Source organism: Lagopus leucura, unplaced genomic scaffold, assembly GCF_019238085.1.
Source record: "Lagopus leucura isolate 7727_CA_CO unplaced genomic scaffold, USGS_WTPT01 Super-Scaffold_100002, whole genome shotgun sequence".
In the NCBI taxonomy this organism is placed as follows: Eukaryota; Metazoa; Chordata; class Aves; order Galliformes; family Phasianidae; genus Lagopus; species Lagopus leucura.
Window position 1 is genome coordinate 38,427,264 of NW_024962263.1, and position 20,150 is coordinate 38,447,413.

Here is a 20,150-nt window from a genome sequence, read left to right on the forward strand (position 1 = left end):
AGCAAAAGCTGCACATGTCAGCAAAACACAATAAGGAATTAATTCACTACTTCCCACAAGCATGCATGTGTTCAGCCACTTTCAGAAGTGCAGGGCTTATCAAATGCAACATTTTCTTAGGAAAACAAATCCCATAAGCCGAAAAAACACTCTCCTCACTTCCTCCTTCTTTACTCCCACTTTTATTGCTAAGTACAACACTGTATGGCATGGGATGTCTCTTTGGTCAGTCTGTGTCAGTTAAGTCCCCTCCCAGCTCCCCCAGTTCCTCACTAGAAGAGCAGCATAATGAGCTGAAATGTCCTCGGCTCTGTGAAAGTACTGCTCTTCAATATCTAAAGCATAGGTGTGTTATCAATGCAGTCTTCATCATAATTTCAAAGCACAGCAACACATGAGCATCTACAAAGAAAATTAATTCTATCCCAGGCAAAACCATGACACTGTAAAACCAAATATTACAGTCTAATGAGAGAGAATTAGATGGCTGTTACGGCACATAAGGAGGAGGAAGGAGATAAAGGAAGGAGATATATTTACTACCTGTTCACATTTCAGTCAATCTACCCTTCAAATAAACTGAAGTAACAAAAGGTTTTAGTGCAAGAAATTAGTCTTTTTAATCTGCCTCACACTGACCCACTTTTAGCAAGAAACAATGGGATAAATCAAAGACTACCCGCAGTATCTGCTCATTTTTACATTTTTGTTCAATAAGAATGTGTGTATATCAGCAAATGTTGTTCTTATCTTTTTGATTATATTAGTAATGCTAAGCAAAAACATAATGTGAGATTTCAAATCAGTGTAAATATAAAAGAAAATAAGGCAAGATCTGCCAAGCTGAATCACTGAGTGATAGCCTACACTAGGAAAAAAATAAATAAATAAAAAATAAAATAAAATAGAAAAAAAAATTACTCAGTGTAGACAAGACACAGCAATGAGTGAAGTTATTTGAATTTACCAGCAGGGTTTGCTGCCCTTCCAACTTGGGCAAATTCTACCAGGGATTCTACAGCTATTTCCAAAGAGAGTAAGTTGTTGGGTAAGTACGTTAGTAGAGGATTCAGGATAAGAACTGAATTTCTTTCTGTCAATAATATATCAACAATTCAAATAAAACACAAACAAGGTGAAATATGTATCAAAAATAATAATCCAACTTGATCTAAGCTTTGTCCATTTCTTATTTCATTTCATTGATTCATTCCAGCCTAATTAATTTCAATATAGAGACAGTGAACATTTTCTATAAAACAGCTGCTGCTGGAGTCCTTGATAGCTAGAAAATTCTGCACAAAATATGTGTGCCAGAAGTGCACTAAGAATTAGTGTTTGCCATGGCACATCCATCTGCTATACACAACACATGCCAGTCTCTTCAGTATTCACTGGGAATGCAGAAGGAATTAAATGCAGAATGTTACTATGACATGTCATATGATTATCACTTTCTCTCTTTTGTTTTGTTTTGTTTGTTATACATCCTATTACATTATTTCTTGATGGTGTCAGTGACTATAGACAGAGAAATTGTTCCAGGGTCCCCATTTTCTAACCACAAGTTATCAGCAGCTAACTTTGCACTCAGGTGAATTATTCATACTATCAATACTGGGATAGCAAACTTTCCAGTTTCCTGAGATAAGTACTTATGCTACTCTGGTCATAGTTTCTGGCATACAAATAACAGAATTTCAAATTTCTACAGAAATCTGGTCTTTGAAATTCTGTTATTTGCATAGAAAAACAGGACATATATGGAGCCACTAAAAATGAGACAGATTGCGTAAAATTTGCATACTGATAAAGCTCTTTGAATCTGCACGGTCCCTCTGTGAATAAGTACACAATATATAGCACCCCAGTCTGTGTGTAGGTCAGTAAAGAGACATTGAATTTGCCTAGAAAAGAACAGATTTACCAATCAACCAACTAGCCAATACTATCCTATTTGGTTTCCAGACAAAACCCACACAGGTAACATCTGAGGAACTATTTACTACTCTAAGCAGTTTTGGTTTACAAAATTATTAATATTTGAATTTTTCCTTTGTCCATTTGGGCAGATCACAACTCTCAGAAACTAGAGTAAATTAACAACAATAAATTCCAGGAAGAAGTTGCAATCACTTTTGCAGTATGGTAGGAAAGCAATACAGAGTTCAGTCATTCAGTCGTAGCATTAAGGCACAAACCTGTGTTATGAAACCACAGTGTCTCAGAAGGTGCATGGAGGAATTTGAGATGTGATCTGCTCACTCTCTCTTGAGTTCCCGTCTTTGGTGAAGTAAGTTATCAACAGAAGGCAAATAATTTGATTTTGTTCTCCTTGTCTTATTTTATTTATTCCAAGATCTCACCTTGAAAGTTTGCAGAAAGTGATGACTGTATTTTAGCTATATTTCAGTATCTCTGAGGAGCTGCATTAATTTGCCGTTTGTACTACAGTAGAAAATAACCTTGACACAGTCTGGTAGTACAGCTGTTTTCAGGGATTCCCAGCACTTCATTATGCAAATATTTGTGCAAAAGTAGTAATGCAAGTCATTCTGGTCACCAGTTTCTTTCTATTGTTTGTGTTTAATCTGATGCCAGACAGCTGTGGGCAGAGCCATGTCTTTCTTGAAGGTATGTTGGCCCCAAAATTGAGAACAAAGTTCAGTGTACACTGAACTCTCACATGAGAATATTTCTGATGCACTTCAATGAGAAACTTCAGTCTGGATGGCTTGAGTTCCTAGGCTGGCTTTTTCCTTTGTCTATTTCAGCAGGCCAAACATCTTTTTGTGAAGAAGGTATTACTAGTTAACTAATTAATTAATGCACATTATCACCCTTTCTTACATTATCTTGATTTTGATTGTACTAACATCACTTTAATTTCATTGGTATAAAGTCATGCAATATACCTACCTATCTACAGCTACTATGAACTCTAGTACTTGCCTTTCTCATCCTCCCTTCATGAAATTCCTTAAAAGATCTGTTGCCTCTGCTGTCAACGTTTGTTGTTGTTGTTGTTGTTTGCCTTTGTTTTGTTTTGTTTTCTGGAAACTAATATGATCTTAATATATATCTCTTAATATTAATTTAAAATCACTTTTTTTTTTCTTTCATTAAGAATAGGAAGCCTAAATAGATAATGTAGGAGACTTTGGTGAAACAGCAAATTTGTTAATTAAACATTTATTTCTTTCGCTATTTTGATATTTGTCACATGCTTTTTCTGTAAACTTGTACAACCACTCATGAACAGACATGCTGGATAGGCATAAAGAGCTATACTTCCAAGAGAATACAATCTGGAAAGTTTTTGTTAGTCCAGAAAACATGTTCTATTTTCTGACTGCTTTCTAACTGGCAAGCCAAATGAAATGAATGAACAGTTATAATGGATATCCTACAGTACAGTTAGTATCTGTTTCCTTGTTTATTATTTCATTACCATATGTCACTAATATTTCACATCTCTAATGAAAATATTCTGTTGTGGAAATTGGTTTTGATTTTTTTTTTTTTTTTTGCAAAGATTATACAACTATAAAAGTGAAGTAGAAATCAGCAAATATTTTTCCAATATTTTTCCAGTTACATATATATTTTTGTGACTGTATCTCACACACCCAATATTGATTTTATTTATTTTCTTTAGATTTTGTTTTTCATCTCTCAAATGTGCTGTGTTTTCTTGCTGTAAAAGGTCAGCATCTGGAAAGAGGACCCAAAGTGATTTGAACACTAAGTACATGATTTCTAAGAACCATGGCATACATTTATCTTCAACTGTTTGACATACATTATGAAACCACTTGTCTGTGACCTTTTTCATGTAACTTAAAGGCTAAAATGTACTTGTTTCCCAGTTCTCTTTCCCAATTGGCAAACTCTAATGAGGACAGAAGATAGAACAAAATGAATCCATTTTCACAAGGCATTAACAAGGAATGAGGGCTAGAACAAATGTAATCATTTAGTACAACAACTTTTCTCTTGTGATCACAGATGCTTTTAGGAGACACTAAAGAAAGCATTTCGCAAAAGCTCAGTGATTGCACTGATGTTCAAGTTCATCTAGGCACAAGGGAAAAGCCTTGCAATGAAGAACAGAAATTCTAAAATCATAAGCACTTTCTGACAGGATGACCTTCACAATCTGACAAACTATTTCAGGAGTGAGAGACTCCAAGACTGAACAGCAGAAATCATCAGAAACTACAAGGAATTGCACCTTGTCAAGGAAATGTGGCACTCTGACCTTCTGACTCATTGATCCCAACGAGTCTGGACACTCAGAGCAGTGATGAAAACCATCAGTAGCCACTCTGAATTGTAGCAGGCCAATACAACATGACAATTTGACCTTCTGATTTGGGAATTCCTACAACCTCTGCAGAGGGGATTCATATATTATAAGCAAAAGAAATGCTCAGATTTGGTTGACATTTAAAGGCAGACAGGAAGCAGGGATACAGAATTGCATTGCTCCCTTTGAGCACTTACATTTAGAAACAGAGGACCTGCTTTTTCTTATCACAGTTAACTAGAACAGTTCTTTCTCTGTTACAAAATTCATCTCTGTTATTGGAGACTAGCACCTCACATGTTCTAATCTACAAACTGTAAAATGAGCCACAGAAGAATTAACTCCTGTTAAATTTATTTAGTTCTAAATAAAACTAATATATTAGTAATATACAAATGTAATACATAAAACTCCACTCTCTACAAAGATCTTGAACCAGCAGGCACACAAAATATGGTACTTGCTCCACTAAAATTATGGACGAAAAGCAAAATCACACACACCTTAAACTTTAATAATCTTTTTTTTCAGTAAAGTTATGATTTGTTTTAGCTCTGGTCACATGCTGCATTTAAAAATGAAATTGGTAAAGATAGTAGTCATTCAAGATTGCAGTGTGAGATGAAAACATCACTGGTAACAGTACCAGGAGAGATTGGGTAGGACAACAAGCTGTAAAAGTGCCAGTAAAGTTTGACTTTGATAATATTCAGGCGTGGTATGTTATCATGTATGGAGTACTTGTAGCAGAGTGCCTAATTGTAGCTCGAATGGATACTATTCTTTTTGATTGATATCAACACATGCTGCCTGCCAACAGCTGTTCAATTTCAAAAAATCTGAGAATAAGTTCAATAGTTTACATGACCACGTCCACTGATGCCCATGCTATATGAATTAATGCAAACAGATTTGCCTATAACATACACAATTGGCAGTGTTAAATGTCAGTAGATACCAGAGGTTTTATGTCCAAAAAGACTTCTGGAGAGTAGACCCTCAAAAAACACCTAATGGAAATAAGTAATGAGATGTAGAATCTTAATTCCTGAAAAAGGAAAGGTCTTTTTACCTTTGTCCTAGGCTGAGTGAAAAATATGGCTCAAAATGTAAAAGCAATAACTGTGAACAGCCAAGAAGTAGTTCATGTACTGTGTGGAATAAGAAATAGATTAATACAGAGAGATCTTCCAAGAAGGCACCAAAACCTCATTCTTTATGGAAATGGTTTCATTGTTCAGGGAAGGGGCAGAATTTTCACAAAAAAAGAGCTAAGGAAAAAATTAATTCTACAGACACAGAGTCATTCCGTTTTATCAGTTGGTATATGGTACACAAGACACCAAAGGCTATTAGTTTCAGAAGGGCAAATATATTTTTTTTTCTGCTTAATTTCTTGTTTAAATGAATACTATGTCACAAATTTGCTGCATCTTTACATATTCTGTATTTCATAGTCATTAATTTCTATTTATCTACACTTCAAAAAAAAAAAAAAAGTAAAATTCGCTGAGAATGGGAAAAAAAAACCACACCATTGATTTACGTCATATGATCCAAATCACAAATGAATATATGATTTCAAAAGTACAAAGCTGTTTTAAAGCTAGGGAAATGTTGTATGATTTTTGAAATTTATTGACAGAAGCATAAAAGGTATTCGAGATAATTCATTCCAAAGTGAAAAATAAATCTGCAGTCACCAGGGAGTTCTGCAAAGAATAAAGGCTTCTGCATTGTTATAAACTATCTATATTCTTTTTTCTTCTTCTTTTTTTTTTTTCTTTTAATGAATAAAAAATATAAATGAGAAATTTAGCTGCAATGTAATGATAAACGGGATGTTCAAGAGGAGTTGGTAGAATTTGTTTCCTTGACCTCAGTGCTGCCTTTAGTTATTCAGTTGAATAGGGCTCCAGTGCAATGGCAAGAAACAATTGGAAAGTGCCAGAGCATTTACACTGTGTGTTATGTATATGAATTAAATAGACAATACTTATTTCTGTGGAATTTCTTATAGAATATTTTTGATTGAAAAACTTCAGCTATGTTTTTCACTAAGTGAAATTACTGGAGAAGTCTCTTGACAAGCTTCTTTTCTTTACTTTTTTTACTTTTTTCCTTTTTTTTTTTTCCCTGTACAATTTTAAATGCATTAACTATCCTCTTTTCAAGTCAGTGAAGGAAGACTAACAACTGCTAACAGAATTTCATAAACAATAAATTAGCCTTAGATTAAGCTTGCTTCCATTTTTTTTTAAGCCAGTGATAAAAACTGCATGGAGCTCACTGAGTGCTAAAATTAAATAAAAACTATCTTTCATGCTTAGTGCACAAAAAAGAGAACTGAAATGCACTTTTCAGAAAGGTTTCAGGAGAATACTGCTTGAAAATGAGACAGTTTCTTTGAAGGGCAGAATCTTATAATATGGTAAAATGTTCCGGAAGAGGGGATGTCTGAAAGTTTATTTGTGGGAAATGATATATAACCTAATAGACTAATCTGTAATGAAATGTCTTTGCTTTTAATCACTTAAAGGAGTAGAGAGTAATTCAGGTTCAAGGGGCAGCTAGTCCATTTTATAATAAGAGCTAAGCCATCTGAGGTCAGATCAGGTTGCTCAGGGATCTATCCAGAGGTTCTGGGAGCTTCCTTGAACAGAGAGTGCATAGCTTCTCTGGACTGCATGACTTTTTTCCCCCAAATAGAATAAATTAATATGATGGCCAACAGGGCAGAAAGTAAAATGTCATCCTGCTTTCTTTCCCAATCTCACCACACCACACTGTCTCCTCTTTTCTAAGGGTTTTGTGGTCAGTTTATAACAGCTCATCTCTGCAGTTCATTTCTCTTCAGCCTTTTCCCTGGCTCCAGTGCGTGTTCTCACTATGGACAGCAGACTTTCTGGAGAAAAACACTTCAACATGTATCTTGCATGACTTACAGTGAAAAGAGTTCATAGTAATCTGTGCTATCATTGGGTTGCAGGGAAATACCTATCCCCCCTTCACTAGCAAACCTCTGCTAGCTACAAAGAATACAAGGTTAGCATGCTAACGAGATCATTTGTAAGATTCAAATTGTATTTTTCTTAACCACTCAACTATTAAATAAACTATTAAGTCTAACTATTAAATACAGATTTCCCAATATCAGTAGCTGTCTTCAATTCTGCCCCCCCCTGAGCAGACCCCCCAAATATTCTAACAGAAATGTTACCTATTGTTTTTTTGCTATAGGTGTCACATTTCTACTGATGACATAAGTTTGTCTTAACTGTGTTTGAAATTATAACATCCACTGCTTTTCTCCTACCTCTCCCAGTCCATTTGCCTTCTTCAGGTTTGTAATCAAAACCAAAGAATTGAAGCTTCTGAACAAATTTATATGTAATCATTGACAAATAGATTTAATATATTAATAATATTAGTTTTAGACAAGTCCTTTAAAGTAACTAAAATTATTTTAGAATTTTTCAATCATAGCTTTTCATAACATTTTTTCTATTATTAAAAAAAAAATCTGTGTGTTGGAGAAAAAGAACATTTTCAAGACTTTTTGAAAATTTGTTTTCCTCTTTTTATCACTTCTGTTTCCTATAATTTCCCAAGCAGTAGGTTACCTTTGATTTTCTAACAGGATAAGTGGGTTATTCCACTTGTGTGAAATGTGATACAATATTGGATCCATATGCCAATATTATTTTCAAATACAGAACTATTTACACAAAATAGCAGTCTAGATTTATGTGCACCTATTTCTCTGAAGTAGAACTGTTACCAAATATTTATTTAAAAAGCAGCATAATCAAGTAATGCAGTATAATAATGCAGAATTGGATGTTGCAGATATGTAGAAGATGTATCCACTATAACCTTGGTAACTACATGTCACAGGTTAAAACTTTCATTTGGCTGGATATGCTGATCTCTTCACAGAAGGTGAAGTTACTATTTTGGTTTAAAGAAGTAGTATTGGCTTCTGTAGTAATTTTTGTTTTGTTTTGTGGTCAAGGGAACACTGCCAGAAAATCAAAGCACATAAAGAAGGATTAAAAACAAAACAAAACAAAAAAGAACAACTAATAAAATTTTGGAGCTTCTGAAGAAAACAGATCATTCACTGGGGAATTTTTCAGAAACCTGTGAAGATGAGACATACACATAAAAAGAATCCTTATTTGAAGAATAAAAATTCAATCAATTTCTAAGGACTCTTATGTACAAAACTAGTTGAATAAACCATTAATTCTTTTCAACATATGTTTTTTTTTTTTAACATATTATTTAGAGTGAGAATAATTCATATTATGTAAAAAGAAATATTGCTCTATATTGTATTATAGACAAAAATACTTGAACATCAGAAGTATAATGGTTTAGTATTCAAAAGTGGTAACATTTTAACTCATTGTTTACTTTGCAGTGGATTGAATATTTCTCAGAATGCTTGGGAATTTATTTAGCAGTGCCCTTCTGTTCCAGTTTCAGTTGGAATGGAGTTAATTTTCTTTCAAGTTGCTGGTATAGAGCTGTGTTTTTGATTTAGGATGAGAATAACGTTGATAGCACATCAATGTTTTAGTTTTGTAGAGCAGTGCAACAAAGAGCCAAGGACATTTCATCTCCTTGTGCTGTCCTGACAGCAAGATGAATTCTAGCGCTTTTCTTTTCAATTTTCTCCCCCATCCCACTGCGGGAGGAAATGAACAACTGGCTGCATGGTATTTTGCTGCCTACCGGTTTAAACCATGATGATAATTTTGATGACCAACTTGATCAGACCAAAGTTTGTTTGAGTATATATTTTTTAAATTTGTTTTTATATTCATTTAATGTTTGCTGGTCTATACAGTAGTTTATTTCTTCAATTTATTTACCCTCAGAGTTTCCTTGTTCACTCTCAAGGTTTTTTAATGTAATCTCCCTATTGCTGTTTATCAATTCTGAGGGTTGGCCTAAGGTTGTTCATGGTTTTATGAGATTATGTATAGAATATGCTCATGCTACACCAACCATGAACCTAATCTGGTTGAAGAATACCAAACAGTCATTAAAATAAGATAACTAAAAAGGACAAAAAGAGCTGAAAGTCTCCCTTTGATCTTCCACTGCTTTCTCAGAATTATACACTTAATAACTCTCTGACAGATTTTTTTTCCAATACAGAAGGCAGCTTAGAATAATCTCAATGAAATTGAGATACAATATTGCATTTCATTTTTTTAATTTTACATTTTGAAAGATTAAAAAAAAAATAAAATCAAAGCAAACAAACAAACAAGCACATTCCATATAAATAAAGCTTGCCACTCAAAATTTTAAAATGCATCCAAAACTTTATGATTTAAAAGGGAAACATTTTGGATAACTTAAGCATGTTTTAGAAACAACATTGAGAGAAAATGTGCTTATTTGTTTATCTTCTCAAATCTGTGAAAATGTGCAGAAGTACAATAAAAGAAACAGACTTCCTATCTTGAGTGAGAAAAAAATGTTGTTACTAAATTTCACATTTTTATTTATTTATTTTTAAAAATTCCTTCTCATACTATTCTCACTCTAAACCTGTCAAAAAATCATCTACAAGAAATTCCTTCACTACGGATGAATAGAACTTGTAGCAAAAAATAATCGTCTGAATCCATTCCCATATTCACCATATGATGGTTCCAGTTACAAGGTAGCTGACTTCATAAAGAAATTTCTTTTCAAGGCTAACTGTAACAGTAACTCATTTTAATCAATAGCATACCCTGGATCTACATGCAGTTTCAGCCCTTGAAAATTATGCTAGTGGGATACAATAGATATTTGGGGATACAAAATGTTTTTGTGACATTATTTTTATTCTATACTCTGATTTTATACAAGGCAAAAAGAAAATTATTTTCTCTCAAAAATCATTGCTTTACTACTTTCATTTCTGAACAAGGTTACTGTTTTTAGAATATATGAAAATACTATTTCTATCTAATATTCCAAAAATAGAATATTCTTGAATTGAACACAAAACTTGTTCTCTCTGATTACGGAGCTCTTACATCTGTCATGAATAAAAAAGAATTTACAAAGAAAGCATCCAACTCTTTGTGCTTTATGCTGCAAATCCTCTATAAGCACTGATGATAACCCTTTTATTATTATGATTATGATTAGTTTTATTACAAAAATAAAACAATGAATTAAAATTATTAAACAACGATTTTGTAAGGCTTAAATAAAATTGGACATTATTTTAAGAAAACAATATGTAATAGATTTCTGGAATTAAAACTCTAACCCTTCCACAATCTTCAATCTCATAATGGGTGTGTGTTCTTATAGAATGTGAATAAATTACAGCTGCTAAGACTTAAGGACATGCATCTGAGGACTTAAATGCACTAAATTCCAAGGCAATTCTGTACATATGTAAAACATTAAATTCTCCATTCTTTGCCTCCTGCACCACTTCTACTGCATGGATGTAATGGAAAGTAAGATGGCCTGATGCCTTTGTTATGTGAGGAGTTTACACAGGGATTTCGTATTCCCTCTCCTCACACCTCATCTCAAACTTTTAGCTCCTACACATAACTCTCTTTCAGCCTTCCCCAGATGTATTTTCATTTTCTTTTTTTTTTTTTTTTTTTTTTTTTTTTTTTTTTTTTTTTAGCAGGTTAATTATATTTTATGTCTTTTTTACAGCTTGGTTACTTTTAATCTTTTTCAGAAAGAAAATACAAAGCAATAAAGGAAATAATGTCTACTCACCAAAATGCTAATGCCTTTTGCCTAACATTCTCTCTGTCTACCAAAAAAAAAACCAAAAAAAAAAAAACAAAAAAAAAACCCACAAACAAAAAAAAAAAAACTGTAAAGAACTTCGCTCAATAGAAATATAATCAGGTATTGCTTCTTTTAGCACATTTAGGAATAGTAGTAATGTTTGAGATTTTGTATTTAAGCTTATTTTCAATAAATTTGATCTCAATTCATATATTAAACTAGCAAAATCAAAAGCAAAATCAATTTGATGATTTCCTTCAGTTTCCCTAGTACTCTCTTGTTGAGGATTTTGTGATAAAGGTAATAGAAGTACTGGTACTCTTGCCTCATAAATCAAGATTTGTCTGGAATGCTGCTTTTTACAAGACAATATGGCTTCATATGAGGCATCACTCTTTATTTTACTTACTGAAGCTTGAGAAAATAATGCTTTTCTTGAAAACTAATTCACATTGTTCACAATACATCAGACCTTGTAATAAACAAGTTGCCCTTCAAATGCTGAAAGCTTCCTCATTAAAATCTAAAATCATTTTCCTCTCTCTCTCAACCAAGACCCAACCTGAATCATAATGCTTCACTTGCTGCGGTTAATAATCCACTGATTAAAAAGTGATGTGAGACACTTATGCAATCCCCCAACACATGAATCACCTGGTTTTTGTATCTGTGTGACACATTGAGTTTGAGGGAGAAGGGGAAAGAAGAGGGTTTATCATAAATCTAAAACAATTATTTTCTACAAACAGGAAATGATTAGATGTTTCCTTGTGATCCTTCTTGTTTGAAAATTCTTGATTATTATTTGGACAAGAGAAAAGAAAAAAAAGAAAAACCTAAATAAGCCTGGCCCCCTTCAGCCCCATGTTTTCAAACCAAGTAATTATTGATAACTATCAATTTTCTGCTGCAAAATGAGTAAGTACTCTGCTTTTACTCTGCTCTTCTGTAAAAAATTAGATGTTTCTGCAATTGTCCTAAGATTTAACCACCTGGAGGCACATTTAAATGTGTGAGTGTATTTATTCCAGTGAAAATATTCACTTCAAAATTAAAGTTCTGGTCCTGCCTTTGGCATCTGGCAGCTTGAAGTCTCTCTTTTCTAAATACCACAGAGAACCATAAAGTAGGAATTCCTCAAACCACCTCACTTGAAGGAATCAATCCAGTAAGTGTCACAAGGTGACACATACCTTATGACACATACTTTATGTATTGTGGTCACACTCCAGAGACTGCCAGCTCACCTCTGAAAGATCAGTGAGAGATATATTTATAGCGGGTCCTGAAGTACCTCAATTTTAAATCTTGTGTCTTGAGTGATATTCTCCCCTTAAAAAAAAAGAACAAATTCTGTAAGGAAAATGAGCCCTACAAACCATCTTTTGTTAAAATCTTCTTTGGATATTTTTCCCTGTATAATTCCTAATGTTTTATAAGTATGTGCATTAAATGTTGACTATGCTAATAAAACCTATTGCATTTGCTCTGCTAAGGGGTGGTAACTGTGTGCATTAATCCCAGATTGATCTCTAACATTCTGAAACACTCTGAAAATTCTGGCCTTTGCTGAGAAAAAGGAATAACGAAATACAGAAAAAAAGCTGTTGACTTTGTTTCAACATGTTTTAGCTCCATTACACAAAAGATCTTGTTGTACTTTAAATTGACAAATGCTTTGTAATGCAGTGAAAATTTTGTCAGGTGTAATTATCATTCTTGAATAGGAACAAATGAGGCAATAATTACTTCAAGGGACAAGAGAACTGAACTTCAGTGAAGATAATCTTGATTTAAAAAAAAAAAAAAGGTAATAATAATCAATACATAGCTTTAGAAATTGTAATCCATACTTAAGAAATCTCAAATAGACAAAGGCTTCTATTGATTACTCACTCAGGTTATTCAGTATTACTGACTTAAAATGGTATCAAAATGAGCACTTTAATTTTGGGTTCAGAAAGAAGGGAATCCCTGTATGCTCTGAAATACAGCTGAAAAGATTCCTCTCTGGAACAGAATTAGAAGTACACATATCATGAGTTCAGCTTAATTATACCACAACTTAGTGAAGTCGGGAATGCAGACAAGACCTGTGTGGGGTATTCTGAAGTTCAAGGATTGAACCACTCAATTTACTGGAGATAATGAAATGTGTCCCACTGCAAATGCTCATATGGAGAGGATTTTTCATTGATGACAAACATATGGACTGACAAAGGGAGCAGGTGTGAAATTGACTTCGTTAAAGCACAGCTTTAAATCGAGGCTAACTTCCCTTTCATATGTCATACTTGTCACAGTTCTGACTTAATCATTCACACAGTATTTATAATCATAATAGTCATCATAATTATATTTAGTGCTTGGACAGAACTTCATGTTTTCAAAGCCTTGAACCAGTTTGTGTTTCCATCCTATTTCTGTACGTCCTTGCAATTGATGCACAGAACAAGCATCAAAACTATATGCACATCTCAGAGGCTCTGTATATTTATCATTTTGTGTGACAACGAAGAGTGAGGTAAAAGTAAGAAGAAAAACTTATAGTAGTCCCTCTTACTGTTGATCAGCTAAGATTCAGGAGCAGCAGGAGTATTTGGCCTTAAAAGTCTTCTCCTAGGAATGAACTAGAACTTACAAAACAAGTACCCAGTCATGATAGACATCTGTTACGCCAGTAGGAATGCATTTCAGTAACTTGCAGTGTATGAAAGAAAGATGTGTTCTGCATATTAAACTACTTCTATCCACTTATGTTATTAAATGTTTTGGTCAGTGAATTATAGACACTGAAAGCTGCATCCCACTCCACTGTTTCAGTAGGCAGTTCATGTGCATATCATCAGAGAAAGGTAAAAAAAAAAAAAAAATTGATTCTTTGCATATTTAAAAGTGAAATATGTTCTGTTTGCTGAGGCAAAAGGATAAAAGACATCTTCCAGAGCCATCAGATCAGCACAGACCCCATTTAGTGACTACAGCAGCTGGATATAATCCACTAAGAGATAGCCAACTGGCAGAAGGCACTATTTGAAACACAGAGAGGGCCACAGTTGCATCAGGAAGCCATGGCACAAACAGCTGACAGATCTTGTCCTTCTGTCCTACAAAGGGGACCCTATCTGCAAGGGAAGCTGGGTTAGATGATAGCCTGGAGGCTGTGCATCTTGCTTCTGACTGCACCTCTAGCAGTGGTGGGTGAGACACTGATGTTTCTGAACAGAAAAATCTGCACTGTTGCCTTTGAACTGACCCTAGGAATAGCCCTATAGGAAGGTGAGTGGCAAAGATATTTTAGCTCTGATCTTGCCTGAGGAGGCCGACCTTTGTGTACAACTTCCCCAGTGTGATTCACTCATTCCTACATAACACACTTTCCTGCTACTGTCATTGCCATGGTTCTTGGAAAGCATTAGGTATCAGAGTTAATTTTCATGTTTGTTAAATTTCTAGTGAAGGAAATATCCTCTTCCACCTGCACCATATAAAAGTGAGACCTCAGCACCTGAGCCAAGTGCAAAATGCTTCACAGCTTTGACACAGAATAAAACTGTTAAATATTAATGGAACAATCTAAGAGAGAAAAATGTCTTTCCAAATCTGAGAGACATTTTAAAAATAATAAGAACAAATAGTGCATTCCACAAGACAATTTAATAGATTTCAGCCTTTTAAAAATGAGTTAGGAAATGTCATACAGTGAAGTTTATCATCAGTCTTGATCTTACAGAACAAGCAGATTCTGTCAGAGTGTCTACATAGTGTCCACATCTCTTACAGAGGATTTTATAAAATATTAAAGGTGGTTTACACATATGATTTTCCAAAAAAAGAAAAAGTAAATATTATGTATAAAAGCTGAATGGCATTAAAAGTGCTAACTATTTTTGTTGTTTATTTTTTTCTTTTTTTCAGAAAAGCAATGAACAATGCTACCTGCCACCCATTAGAAATGCCCTTAAAACCAAATAAACAAATGAAGAAAACATAAAAATGCTTGATTTAGCCAAACTCATTAATGTTTTCTCAAATGGGAGATGCAAATTCACTTCAGTATCCCATTTATATTCATCTTTATTTAAGAACAGTCCTCAGTTACTGGAAAAAACTTCAAGAGCCATTATAGACAAGTCATCTTAAGAGATGTTAAGCCTGAGACCTTATCCTCCAGCCTCCAGTGGCTTCCTGCCCAGCTGCTGGGACCTTAGGCCTACGCACAGGCTGGGCACATGCTGTCCCTTTTGCAGTAGCAAAGCAGAGCACCTGTCCCAAGGACAGATATACAATCACAAATGGGACAATGACATGGCCAGTCAGTCACACAGAATGCCTCAGAGAAGGTTCCTTCCAATAGCATCCACACATAAGGCCCATTCACTCCTTCTTTTATGCTGGCAGAAACAGCAGGTCCCTGGTTCAGGCATATGCTCAACATCTCCAGGCTTATCAGAACACACACATTTGTGTTTAACCCAAGAACCCACATGTCTGTCTGCCCACCTGGCACTCTTCACCCATCTCAACACCTCCTGCACACACATAGTACTCACACACTCATCACTCATGCACACTTCATGCACATTCACAGCCACCCTCTTTAATAACGTTTTTGCCTCCTCTCCATTTGTGAATCTAGATAGAAGACCAAGAATCACAGACCTGCAAAGGCAAACCAGATGTTTTTTCAGTGCATTCCTCTCCTCTCTCTTCTCTAAGTTGCTCAAGCTGATCTCAGATTTTGCTCCTAGTAGCTAAATTACAATCACACACTGGTCACAAGAGTATCTTCACTTATTTTAATTGAGTATAGTAGAATCATAGAATGGTTTGGATTGGAAGGGACCTTTAAGATCATCTAGTTCCAAACCCCCTGCTTATAGGAAAGGACAGGGGAGTTAATGAGCAGTTAATGTTTCAAGTTTATTTCTTTGAAATTGTTTAATGTGCATGTGAGACAAGGGCACGTGTGGAGTGGGTGAGGGAGGAAGAGGAATGACCAAAGATCAGTTTAGTCCAGGGAATAATGAGGTCATATGAAAATACAAACGCTATTATATATTCCAGTATATTCATATGATACTCAAAATAGCGTTTCTCATTATAATATTTCAAAATAGAAACATAATAAAGAAGCAAAGGGCAACATAATAAAGAAGCAAAGACCCTGAAATATTGAGTTAAACCAACCACAGAAAAATCAAATCACTTGAAGGTCTTGAGGTAACTTGCATCTCTAATATACTGCATGTGCAAAAATACACTATGTCTCTGGAGTTTCCTCCCACTTCAGTATGATTCTACTATTGTGATTTATTTGTTTTTCCTTAATAGTTCTCTAGGCAATGATACCAGTGGTATATTTTTTCTCAGATAACTGAATTCACTTTAAATTTTACCTTCAGAGGTCCTTGAGGAATCCCATGAATATATAAAAAGAAGACTCCTGGGAAAAAAACGCTGCAGTCTAAAAAGTGATACAGTTTTCCCGGGCAGATTTCATTTATGTAAATCAGAAAAGTCCAGTTGAAATCAGTTTCATCAGCCAAGTTTTGTTTTCTTCCTGTTATTTTTTCTTTTTTTTTCTTTTTTTTTCTCTCTGAAATTGGGCTACAAATGAAATCCATTTCTGAGATTTTGTTTATGCCACCTTCCATAGTGTCTTATGGATCTTTTATATAAACAAGAAAAGCAACAACATTGGAGGAAGTAAAAAATTCCCTCCCTCCCCCCAAGTCTAACACATTCGAATTTATTTCAAAACTGTATTTCATTCTCTGGTCTTATCAGATGAACAGGGAAATGAGCTGAAATTGATTAAGGCCATCTCAGAACAAAGGTCAGCTCAGAATTTTTCTGCTAATAAAATTTGCCAATAAGAATTGTACCACAGTTAAACCTTACTGCCTTACTGTCTTCAAAAACAAAAACAAAAACAAAAACAAAACAAAACAAAAAACAAAACAAAACAAAAAAAAACTGTGAAAAGAATATTTTTGTGCTGAATAGACAGAATCCTCTGTAGCAGCTAGAAGGACATCTGAAGGGAATATACATACAAATCTGTTTGGATAAAAAAATGAAAGAGTTCTTTTCTAAATTTAGTTTTTCTTTTAGAAACCAAATAACAATGTCCTCTAGTGCAAATAAAGAAATAAGTAAAACCCCTTCCAGACTTTACGTGACTGGGCATGCTTTTTTGTCTTATACAATACTACATGTTCACAACCAGCTATTACTTTTTTTTTTTTTCTTTTTGGTTTGGTTGTTTTCCTGAGGAAAAATATAAAGTTTTCTTTCTGATGTTTCACTGGTATCCATTCTTAAGGATTGCATAAGAACAACTAGGAGGTCTGAGATAGAACTTCTTGAAATCAGTGGAAAAATTACAATTGTTGTAAACTTTGCGTTATGTCCTAAGGTAGAATGAATCGCTGAACAATCTGGTAATTTCTATCCTTTTGTACAATTGAAAACTTTCTGAGCCCTTAGTTCTCAAATGTCCCTAATCTGGAGCAATATTTTATGAGTTTCAATATATCTTAAAACAGACACAGCCTGGTAAGGAGGACATCTCCACTAAAAACATCAAGATGCTACTGATTTAAAATTTGCCTTTACCTGCAGTAAGTTTAGATAATAATAAGGAAACTTTTAATTAATTTCTTGTCTTTCGTCACATAATAGTAATCTGTTAATACAATTGGTATCCATTACCCAACTCTTTTTGCAAGGAAGTCCTGTGCACATTACTTTTGATTTGTAGTTTCTTACAAGGAGTGGCTCAGGGAACAGGGATTTTTTAGTACAGAGAGGAGGAGGATCAGGGGGAGACCTTATTGCTCTCTGCAGTCACTGAAAGGAGGTTGTAGTGAGGTGGGGGTTGGCCTCTTATCCTGTATAACCAATGACAGCACTAGAGGGAATGGCTTCAAGTTGCACCACAGGATATTTAGGTTGGACATTAGGAAAAATATTTTCTCTGAAAGAGTGGTGAGGCAGTGGAACAGGCTGTCCAGGTAAGTGATGGAGTCACTGTCTCTGGAGGTATTCAAGAAATGTTTAGATGTTATACTAAAGACACAGTTTAGTGGGAAAATATTAATGGGAAGTGGATGGTTGGTCTAGATGATTTTGGACATCTTTTCCAACCTTGATGATTCTATGACTACGATTCTAAGTTTCTTTTTATGGACCAGGATTAAGGGAACCATGCTGCAAAAATTTAAAGTCTCTGTCTGAGCTCACATTTTCTCTGTGTTCTCTGGAGCTCAACTTGTGTAAGCAATTTTTTTTTCTGTTGGCTTCCCTTCCAGACCTTGTAACAGTAAAAACATCAGATATTTAAAAAATATGAATGATTTTTTTCATTTTTTTTTCAGTCCATGGCTGTTCTATATTCCTGGTTTCTCTTCATCAAAAAGCTCAGAAATAAAACTCAAACTATCCTTTGTTATTAGTGTACAGTGTTACAGATGAAAATAAGAATGAGAGCAAGTATGCTGAGAAGTCGATCATGTGAGGGACTAAGAAACAAAGAAGTATGTAGAAAGAATTCTAATTTTCTGTCTTCTCTCCCTTCTCACAAACATACCTTTCTTTAGTACGCTTACTTTTATAAGGGCCACAGTCGTCTATAGGTTAGCTTAAGTTGCAGCATCACTGAGGTATTTACTCAGCACAGAAAGGATTCAATGAAGTGAAGCTGTGTCTATTGTACAAACCGTCTTGCGTTGGAGTGAATATTACTCCTGTACACTGGTCTGACTTCACACGTTAAACCCATGTGAGAGTTGCAGCAAAGGAGAAGCAGTGCAATAGACTCTCCACTGTACCTCAAAGTAGTCTTAGAGGTGCATAAGATGATATCAGAGTAGTAAGCTTTTATGAAATCCTCCCTCCTACTGAGGAGTTGTATCAAAGCCTCCTGTACCACTAAGGGTGAAATCAGAGACATAAGTATTCACTCTGATTCTAAACTCCCTATACAGGAATTCATCTCCTTATAACACACTATGGCTCTAAAATTCTATCCACAAAGGTAACAGTTGTGGCAGAATGTATAAAGAACTATTCTGCTCTTTTCCTTATCTCAGGCAGAAACCTGTATCAGGGTCAGGGGTTTTGTGAGCTGAACATGTTCTTGACAGCACTAAAGATCAGCACTAAAGATTCTCCTTCCACAGGGAGAGTAATTCACAATCAGGCAGCTGCAGACAGATACATTACAGATTATTGACATATGGTGCTACCACTGAAAGCCATTTCTTGGACCCATAAATTAGTCTTTAGTGATTAAGGGAAAACCCTTTAACAAAAACAAACAATTAAAAAAACCTATGCCAATACCAAACAAATCAAAACTTACTTACACATAAATTAATTCTATTTTATTTTAAAAATATTAATTTTCATAACTTGACATACATATTTCACTTAATATTTCTGTATGTGTCTACATCTGTATGTCTCTCTCTCTCTATAGATAGATATATAACTATATACTATATAACTATAGATATATAATACTCTTAAAATTTCTGTATGTGTCTATAATTTAATTATGACTGAATTTATGATACCTGATGTTCTGTGCAGTACTCCCAGACCATGAGCCTTCCTATAAGGGGCCTTATTCATGTATTCTCTACCTTTCACATTTCTCAGGCTTATTACAGTGTCTGGCAATCTGATCTTAACCAGTGATCTGATGTGAAGTCAGAAAGAACTCACAGCTGTTTTCTTTTGTTTGTTTCATTCCTAGAATCATAGAATTATATGGCTTGGGTTGGAAGAGACCTCAAAATCATCAAGCCCTATGCCATTCCACATTTTCACTGGAAACCTTGGCACACAAAAAACACATACCGTAATGAAATATATTAATAAGGCAAAGATGCTCAATGCAGACAACATGGAAATATCATACTGAAATGACTGCAAGACAATATGACGTAATGCAAAATCAAATGAATGGAGATAGAACCAAGTGATCCCTATACTTCACATGCTCGTACAAATTCCTTTAAATGTTATAAGGCTTATTTGTTAAATGATCAGATGTCACGGA